General features: G+C 47.4%; 1 protein-coding gene across 7 annotated transcripts in view; it reads left to right on the top strand.

Annotated features, from left to right (window-relative positions):
* The first annotated feature begins 1,889 nt into the window (after positions 1 to 1,889).
* Positions 1,890 to 10,085, top strand: part of COL17A1 (collagen type XVII alpha 1 chain) — a 197,079-nt gene continuing 188,883 nt past the window's right edge. For 4 of the 7 annotated variants that reach the window (XM_085606993.1, XM_085606976.1, XM_085606957.1 and 1 more), the window contains exon 1: positions 1,890 to 2,076. The gene's annotated coding sequence lies outside the window, so the exon portion shown is untranslated. The remainder of the gene's footprint in view (positions 2,077 to 10,085) is intronic. The other 3 variants (XM_085606985.1, XM_085606948.1, XM_085606967.1) reach the window with 2 other exon arrangements.

Genomic DNA, 10,085 nt, shown 5'->3' with positions numbered 1-10,085 from the left:
GTTAACTGGCAGGCTCTATTCCGTAATGTTGCGAGGCGATACAGGTGACCGAGGACGATGTCGTGCCCAGAACGGGCTTGAGAGAATCTGCTAATGTTGCAGCTCACACCGTGAGAATGGAGGACAGTGGAGGCCCTGATGGTGTGATCAATGGGTGTTACCCAGACGATTCTTGTGGTATTAATTAGTGTTCTCACAGGTTGAAGTTGGCCACTTTTCTTTGGACTTTGAGGGGTGCAGACCTCAATGCTTGCTCCTTGGGTTCTTTGCTGAGTCTGGCTGAGGCTAGCACTTGTTTCCCTGTCCCTAGAAGACTTTTGACTCAGCTTCTGAAATGCTGACACCTTCCCACAACCTTTTTACATATTTCCCAACCTTTTGAGATTCTTTTAGACTTAACCATCCTCACTAGTTCTAGACTCAAAATTAGATGATTACAGACTTCACTCATGTTAAAGAGAGAAGATGGAAGACTCTTCTCTGAGCATCAGATTTTGCCATTAATTTTTTGTATTTCTGTGACTGAACTTCTTGTTTGGCTTATACTGATGCGCCTAACTTCTTCAGGAGGTTTGGCTATCCAGTTGTTGTTCTGTACCTTTACAGCACGGTATTGAGATTGGTTTACATTAGCCTGACTGTTAACTTGTAATAAAACTTATTGACTTTATTTATTGATTGCTGGTGCTTATTGTGTAGCCAAACGGGTCACACTGTTAATTAAATGTATATGGCAAAGTGATGACTCCCATCAGCTCTCAGTCACGTAGAAAGACCCATCGGATAACCAATGGTAAGAGGGCTGGCCCGGCACTGGATCAAGGCCTTGTTGCCAAGTGCTAGTTCTGTTGGTGTACACCTGCAGCAGCTCTGCAGAGAAGTGGTGGTACTGTCATATTACCGGTAGGCAGCCCTGCAGCAAAGTGCAGGCACTGTCCCATCAGAACTAAGATATCCTCCTGCCAAGTATCAGTATTGCCACACTAGAAGAAAAAAACAGCCTCTGCCAAGTGTCAGCCCTGTCCTATTACAGGTGGCCAGTCCTGCGGCAAAGTGCAAGCCCTGTTTCATCAGAAGTAAAGCACACCTGCTGGTGAGTGCCAGTACTACATGCTAGAAGGAAAACACTTAATCTGCCAAGGTGTCAGCCTGTCCTGTTACAGGTGGGCAACCCTGCTGAAAAGTGCAGGCACTGTCCCATCAGAAGTAACGCACACCTGCTGTTAAGTGTCAGAACTGCATACTAGAAGGAAAGCACTCCATCTGCCAAGTGTCAGCCCTGTTCTGTCCTGTTGCAGGTGGGCAACCCTGCTGCAAAGTGCAAGCGCTGTCCCATCAGAAGTAAAGCACACCTGCTGGTGAGTGTCAGTACTACATGCTAGAAGGAAAGCACTCCATGTGCCAAAGTGCCAGTCCTGTCGTGTTGCAGGAGAGCAACCCTGCTGCAAAGTGCAGGCATTGTCCCGTCATAAGCAACGCACACCTACTGTTTATTGTCAGTACTGCATACTAAAATGAAAGCAACCCATCTGCTAAGTGCCAGGCCTGTCCTGTCCTGTTACATGTAGGCAGCCCTGCTGTAAAGTGCAAGAACTGTCCCCTCAGGAGTAAAGGCATCCCTCCTGCGGAGTGCCAGTACTCTGCGTTGAGACAGGGAAAGGGACGGCGGTACCCGCCTGCCCATTCAAACGTTGCTCCAATCAATAAACGGTTAATCTTTTCCGGGCAGGCAGGTGAAGACTTTTGCCTTCGCCAAAGTTTGAGTCCCGGAGGCAGATTTTTTTCCCTTGCCGAGTGTCAGTTAATTGGAGTGAGTGAAAGGGAGGGGCAGGGCGGCAGCTATGCCACACCTTTGTCAGGACTTGTCTGCAGCAAAGAAAGTGGAATAGGACGGGAGAAGCCAAGATTAAACGCATGAGCAAGTGAACATTCTTGAAGGATAACTCAGCTGCAACACACCTCTGGGGAAACGTGACCAAAAGTGTAGGAGGGCATTTTCTCTTATAAGAAGGACACACTTTGGGCGCAGAAGATTTTGGCCAGCTCCGCGTCCAGTCCGCTACTTCAACACCCAAGGTAAGTGGCCTCGGAGCGGCGGGCGTCCTCCCAGCCTCTCTGGGCATGGACTCTCGTGCGCCTTGGACGTGACCTGCGCAGGGCTGCAATTAACCCTCTTTACATGACTTTATGGGATTTGTGGCTTCGTTTAGCATCACAGCCGCTAGCTAAGGTGACCTCTGGCGAGGAGGGCGAGTGAAGGCGCGTGAACTGTGTAAAGCGTGGAAGGGGCGCTACTAAAAAAAGTTACGGGTGGATACTTATAACTGAGAGGGCGAATACATGTGTTGCATGGGGTCTCTGTTCAGCATGTATGCGTCTTCCCAATAGGACCAGCTTTTATTCGTCCTAAATCGATACAATGAGTTCCAATCAGTTGGATTGTAGGAACACCTGCTATTTACAGCACGAGAAAGCCTGGAGGATGTGGCATCGGGACCGGGTGTATATAAACAAAGACATTAACTCGCCACCACTCACTATCTTATGGTTTTAAAGCCCCCTAACGTGTATTTAAAATTCATTGCTCCCCAGTTTCGATGAAATATTCATTTCTGCAAAGTTTAATTATACCACCGCAGCAGCCCCGGGCGTTGCTCGGCGGAGTGAGCGCGCTTTAACAGATTCATTGCACGGAGTCCAGGAATCTCTGATGACAGACAGTCACAATGGCGGCAGAGAGCGGGGCGTCTCATTTTAGCAATGTGCACTTGTGTGAGCACGCACATTTAATGCCGCAGCAGAATCCTGCCACCACGGCAATGGATGGAGCCTGGTTGCCAATGTACTCATTCTGGAATTGTTGACTTGGAATGAAAGGACGTGTAGCGCCTTGAATCCTAGTTGGAGGGGCGCAGTGTCGGGGTTCCTTCAGTGCATTCAGCTTGGGTGCTCTCTCAGCCTCCTGTGTATTCCAGCTCTCTGAGCCATCCTGGCCTCTGAGTCCTTCTGTTCAAACTATGATAAAAACATGTACTTCGCTGTGCTGCACAGTGCACTGAAGTATCTTTCAGGGCGCACCGCGGCCACTGGCAGGTCAGCTGTTAGAAGGAAGAAACCTTGCGGTGTGGGAAGGTTTTGCTATAAACAGATCTCTTCTCTCTCTTGTTCAGAATTTATTTCGATTTTTGATCACACACCTGTGTCTCACAACTGCATGTATAAAGATTTGTGTGACCTTTTTTGTTTATTTGCATTGCAGTATATGCATTGTACATCTGGGGAAGCTGCATTCATACTCCCAAATATTTTATATAAAAGTAAAGTATCTCAGTGTGTTACTATAATGCTGCAAGGATCTAAGTATAGTCTGAAGGTCACGGGATCAAATACGGTAGCATTTCATCTTTCCAAACATGATAAAAACAAGCACTGGCATAGCCAATAGGTCTCGCCTTTGGGACCTTATAAGTGTTTAGCCATGCAACAGTTGCATAACTAAATACTTATAAGGTCCCAAAAGCGAGACCTATTGGCTATGCCAAGCGGCCGTGCGGCCGCGAAACTGATCGCGATCAAACATCAAAGCGGCAGTGCGGCCGCGAAAGTGAAAGTAACCTCGGTCAAGCGTGGCGCTCATGCCCGCGCACATGCACTGTAGCTCTAGGCTGGCCTGGTAGCACTTTTTGGAGCCCTCACAAAATGTCTCGCCAGACCAGCGCATGCGCTGGGTCAGGCGAGACCTAATGAGTACGCTGTTTAGTAAAAGTGGTTTCTGTTACACAAATCCCTTTGGGGTTCAGATGATAACGTCTTAGGGACCCGCCCATTGTCAATTTTATATCTATTCACTGCAATATAAGGTAGTCCTCCGCAGAGCCTGAATATGTTTTCCAAATGATTATAGATGTACAGAAAATGTTCGATTGGTAATCTAGAAGTGTTCCAACACCCGCCGGGGTGGGACCCTGCCTTGCCCACACACAGAATGTATGGCCACACTGCAACAGAAATTAAAACATGATATGAGAGATGAAATATAAATAAATGGGGCAATGGTCAGGGTCCCGGAATGGTGCTATTAATTATGTTATGGTGATGTTAGTTCCCTAACACTTGCATCCTGTGTCAGCTTCTGCTTGGCTGGATAGACGGGGCGCACTTGAGTGGCTAGAACACTGTTTCATGGTTGTGTGCCTGAATATCCGTGCAAATGTCGAGGACAAAACATTGAAAGGTTAGCATATATTTTCTACACCTAACTCCACATATATGTACCACGGTGATATATACATCTTCAAGGTACGTAGAGGTGGAGTTTGGCATGTTATATCCATAATTCTCTATAATCACTTATCTGTCTTTACTTTGTCCCTCGATAGTTTGTCTTCGATAGTCTTGTTTGTCTATGTTCTTGTGCTCACATTCAGTAGCACAGGCTTGTCATACTCCTGCTCTGTTCCATCTTGTACTCAGTGAAACCAAGCTTCTGTGGCAATTCTGTGTTTGCGGTTCTTTGGGATAGAGTGCTTGGGGTTGACTAGAGGAAATATTTCTAGTTTTAGGTTGACAGAAACAGTATTTCCAGAGTCAGGGTGTGGATTAAATGTTTCCAGACAACATGGCTACACCAGCTTCGGTTAAGTGTAAAAAGTAGAGCATGGTGGAAGTATTGCATACATAGAGTGTGATTTTGTGGTGATGTTGACAAAAGTTGCAGCCATCTTGAGTGATGCTGTCCATGACCATGTTTAGCTTCCTTTTCATCAGAATAGGCCACGTTACAACGCGTGCGTTTTCAACATATGCCATTACAACGACCGCATTGTTACCCAGTATACCATTACAACGCAAGTCACTACAACGACTTACTGTAGGGGGGGTGCTGGATTTTGTAATAGTATAATTTACTATTCCAACTCCAGTCTGTGCAACAGTAGGAAAGGTGTTGGATTAAAACAATTCAGAACAATGAGTCCATGAAGGTGGTGGGTCCTTTTATGAACACGGTAGGGAGAAAAGGGAGCCATGTGACATTGCAATTGGGCTCCAGAGGTCTGCTGTCACCCTTAAATCTTTCAGTGGTAAAGGGTTTTGGCAATTTGAACACATGTCGAGGTGAAATTAACGGTTATATCTGGATCACAAAACAAACAAGCGCACAGATATGAAAGGACCCTCTATATCGCATTGCATGACGGGATGGATGAAATAAAATGCTATACGAAGAATGTGATGGTTTAAAACATATAGTTTGAGTGAGGATATAGAAATCCCCCCCCTCCCCCCCAGCTGTAATACCTGTAGAATATGTTGTTGTTATGTTATGCCGATTTGTATAGCGCATTAGTCACCTGATAATAATAATACACATTTGTAAATCGCGAACAATCACCTGTAAGGGTCTCTAATCGCTGGGGGCCGTCGGGAAGATTAAGCAAGCTATTGCTCAGAGTCACATGGTGCTGGGCTAATTTGCCACCGGCACCGGGGACCGAACCGTGATCCAAAGAGTCCGGAGTCAGTCGCCCTGGCCGCGGCGCCACACCTCTGGTATCCAAGTGCTAACTCCTATCACTTGGACTTGGCATCTTAGATAACTCAGTCCACTTTGTTCATTGGATGTACTAAGTTTTGTAAACCTCTTTACAAGTAAATGCAAACATGAAAAAAGTTTCATTTAGGTGTTGTTGAGGTTGAAACGCAGCGCCTGGAAGAGAAAGCAAGATCTTCATGCGCTGGGAGCCCCGGTAAAGAGGGGTCTGTACCACTGTGCCAGGGCCGTCCGGGGAATCACACATGGCATCGAAAAGGATAGCCCAAAAGTTAGAGTGGGAGAAGTACGTTTCCTTTCTCCGAGTATTGAGTGTACACACTTCTTCGAGTTGTTGTCCGCCCTCTGTGCATCTGCAGTACGTACGTGACGCAGATGACGCAACGCAGTGACACATCTTCCCTCAGTGGGCCGCCCCATGTGAAATGTTTCTGCCACCTCCATGCAAAATACTGCAGCCTCAAGTCTGGATCTGCAGGCCCGGCTCTTGTTTACTGACGCCGAGGCTCCTTGGCAGCAGTGCCACGCGCAGGGAGAGGCTAATCTCACACCTAAGCCCAGGCCCTAGCCTCAGTGCTGGCATGATGGGAAGCTGGCCCTGAGCCTGGCTGGAGAAACCCTGCCCGGAGGGCGATGCTTCACAGAAGGGCGGGGCGTCGCTGCTCAGAGGCCGCCAGTCAAGGCCTCTTCAGCACAGAAGGAGGCTGTCTGGGGCACATGCATTTTTTAATGCCAGTTTGCCCAGAGGATGCCCTGCGTGCGGCTGCTGCCAACACTACAGGGGCAAAGGTGTGTACGGGATGACATTTCATTTGGCGGTGTTAATAACTGTGCCACTTTGTGAAGTTGCAAAGTATGTCATTTTCACACTGCAGCTTTGCTCACTGCAACATTTTCTGGAGAAATTCTTTTTGCAAGACAAAAATCCAGCAAAACAATTTTGTTGCCAGAACATTCCCCTGTAAAAATACATTTTGTGGATTTTTCACCCTCATAAGCACCTTTAATCTATATTTTTCACCCACTGCTTTAAAAAATATCAATGTTGCACATCTTGTGACTGGTGGCCTATAGAAACGATATGGCAGAGATGCAGAGAGGAAGAATGTTGTTCTTTGAAATGAAGTCGGTTGGCTGTGGCCAAATATGAGACGAGGCGGAAGAAGGCTGGAGCAAGGGTGGCATCTGATATTTCAGTGCAGCCAACCACCATACGAGCTCCTGCGTCATAGTCCAGTGTCTCGTGCTCTCGTGTTTTTTAGGTCGGTTTCCCCTTTGCAAGTTCTCCTACGCCGGGGGAATAAATATTACCAGTAAGTAACCAGGCATTATCCCTTCCACCCGTCTGTCCTCATCCCAGTCATTACTTGTGAGTATACCAAAGCCATAACCGGCCTTCGAAATGTAATAAACAAGACGAAATTGCTATATCTACACAACGTTTTACGGTGCAAGTCCGGACCGTAGGAAGACAAAACAGAATTTAAAACCCTTCACCAAAATCATGCCCCTCTGGTTTCAATTTACCAATTCTGTAATGTTTTACAAATGTATCCGAGGAGGCCCACATAGCTGCTCCACATATTTCAATCAGTGAAACTCTAGGATGTTCAGGTCTGAAGGTAACCACCTCTCAGTAGATCTTCCCTGTATTCTCAAGCAGGAACTATAGGTCTGTTTACTAGTCTAGGCAATGCTAAAGCTTTTTAGAAGTCTTACAACAAACTCATCGTCTTTACCAAAACCTCCCCATTGTTCTCTGAAGTCTTTAATGGTATCCCATTGAGATCTTACAGTGAATGCTGCCAAATTCTTATTGAATTTATCCGACAGGAATTAGAGTACAGAAGAGATGCTGCAGGACAAAGAAGAAAGAGACAGAAAGTTACACTGAGGGGCAGAATACATTGAACATTCTTTTTCGCAAAAAGGAGAATATGTACAAAGCAGGAGAATAAAAGAGTAAAAAACACTGAATGAACTAAAGGAAAGACGATTGTTTTGACGAATTAAAAATAAAACTTGAGACCATGTCCAATCTGTGGTTTCAAAAAGTCCTTGAAGACTCAGGATAGAAAAATTGATGGTCAGGTTTTGTGTTTCTATAAGTTTTAGTAAAATCTCTTAATTGCCCGGTAAATCATACATACATTGGAATTGTATGTAGGCAAACGTATATTATAAAGTGCCAGCATAAACTCATCCACTTTCCATGTTTGCCAAAACATTCATTGAACTTCCGTACAGGGCAGCCAAATGTAATTTGGAAAAATGAAAAATGGAGTTAAATGGTGACCAAAAGATGAATGGTCTGATAAAAAAGTTAGCCATGATGTTTTTTTAAAATTTTTTTTAAAGAAACCTTTATTACACAATAAAATACATACAAGGGCCTACAACCACCAAGGCCGGCCGCTACAGAGCCCGAAGGCCCGCAATGCAACGCCACACATTCAAATGAACCAGAGGCGAAGCTCCCGGCAGTCAGTGAGCACATGCAACAGGCCATGGCTATAGGCCGAGAGCAATCGAGAAAGACAGTTTCATTTTTGTTAAATACAAAACACACTCAAGGCAATGAGAGTCCGAAATAGCAACGTGCGCTACCCAGGACGGGGGACAACGGACAGTGTCTAAAGCAGTTCTTGACAGGAAGTGGCAGCGGGGGGCAACGGGGAGACAAAGCATGGAACACACCTCACACAATCCCGCAGAATGTGTGGCTAGGGGGACAAAGCAATATCGACCTCTAACGGCAGAGGCGGGGTGCAGATATGTCCACGATATAAATTCCATGGACCCCATACCTTAGTCCATTTCCCAGGCTTGCCTCTCGCCACATACACCGTCTTTTCCCTAAACATACACCAGTCCATATTCTCCTTCCATACCGCGACCGTGGGCGGCCTCGGGAAACCCCACAGCTGTGCAATGTTACGCTTAGCCACCATGTACCCCAAAGTCACCCACTGCGTCTGTGCCACATTATAGTCATTCGGTTCCCAGACATTCAACAAACACCTCCTAGCCTCTGGCAACAGAGCAACGTGCGTGACCTCCTCCATTACAGCGTGGATACCGTTCCAAAATCGCACAACCTCCAAACATTCCCATAGGATATGAAGAAAGGTACCCGACAGGCCACATCCACGCTTACACATTCCATCCATCGAGTAACCCATACGTAGCAAACCGGGCCCCGTGACATACACTCTGTGGAGGATCTTCAGCTGTACGAATCGTAAGCGGGCCGGGATCACCACCTCTTTCGGGGAGGCCACCGATGTTACCCAGTCCTCATCGTCCAGTTCCAAGCCGTCGCCCGTCCATGCCTCCCGCAGACGGATTAGCAAGTAAGCGCGAATATTAATACCTTTTTTGTAGATCAGAGAGATAGTGCTGTCGGGCACATAGCCATCTAACACTCTATCCTCCAGCGGGGAATATTCGGGGATAGCAGCAACGTCCGGAAAGACCGAACACAGCGCATGGTAGACTTGTGCATACCGGAAGTACTCTCTATCATTTAATTTGTATTCAGTTTTAAGCATTTCAAACGTTTTAAAAGACCCCTTCGCCCAAAGGTCACCCACCTTACATATACCAATCATATCCCATTTCTCAAAGCCTTTCGTTTTCCACAAACAACCCAGCCGCTCGGAGGCATACAACGGCGTCGCCCGAGTCAAGCGATCCCTCCACCCCATCGCAGCACTCGCCGCATGCCACACACGCACCGCAACCTGCGTGGGTCCTGTCAACCGTGCATCCGGGGTCACCGAATACAGCGCCCTATTATAATCCCCACCCGGGAGTAGTAATTTATCCATCTCGAAGGCCGGATTCAAGGCGGAACCGTATATCCCGTGGTTCACCGCCGCCAATTGAGACGCCCAATAGTATCTTTTAATATCGGGAAGGGCGACCCCCCCATCATACCAAGGGAGCGTCAACTTGGCGAGAGCGATCCGCGGCCGCCCGTCCCAAAACAGTTGGCGCTGAAGACCCTCCACCTCACGGAAATAACGGGCTGGCACGACGTCTAGAGTATTTTGCAAAGCGTACAAGAAGCGAGGTAGCGACATCATTTTAAACAATGCCGCCCGTCCGAGCGGCGAGAGCGGAAGTCGTCGCCACCTCGTGACGTCGGCCTTCAATCGCTGGAGGGGAGGGAGAAGGTTCCGCTCATAGCGGACCGCGGGATCCAGAGAGATAAAGATTCCCAAATATTTGAACCCCAGTGTAGCAATCTGGATAGGGCAATCCCGCGGCAAAAGGGGGGCCTCACCCGCGAGGACGTAAACACATGACTTGGCCCAATTAATGACCAGGCCAGAGTTGCGACCAAAGGAATTCAATACGTCCACCAATACAATTAGCGACTGTCAGGGAGAGGTAAGATACAGAAGGATATCATCCGCGTAGAGGGAGACACGGTCCTCAAACTCCGGCGTCCATCTAATGCCCCGCAGCGACGGCCCCCAACGCAACCAGGCGGTGAGAGGCTCCAAAGAAAGTGCAAAGAGAAGGGGTG

Source organism: Triturus cristatus, chromosome 1_2 (genome assembly GCF_964204655.1).
Source record: "Triturus cristatus chromosome 1_2, aTriCri1.1, whole genome shotgun sequence".
Classification (NCBI taxonomy): domain Eukaryota; kingdom Metazoa; phylum Chordata; class Amphibia; order Caudata; family Salamandridae; genus Triturus; species Triturus cristatus.
The sequence above is the reverse complement of the archived record's forward strand: the minus strand, read 5'-3'. Positions and strand labels throughout refer to the sequence as shown.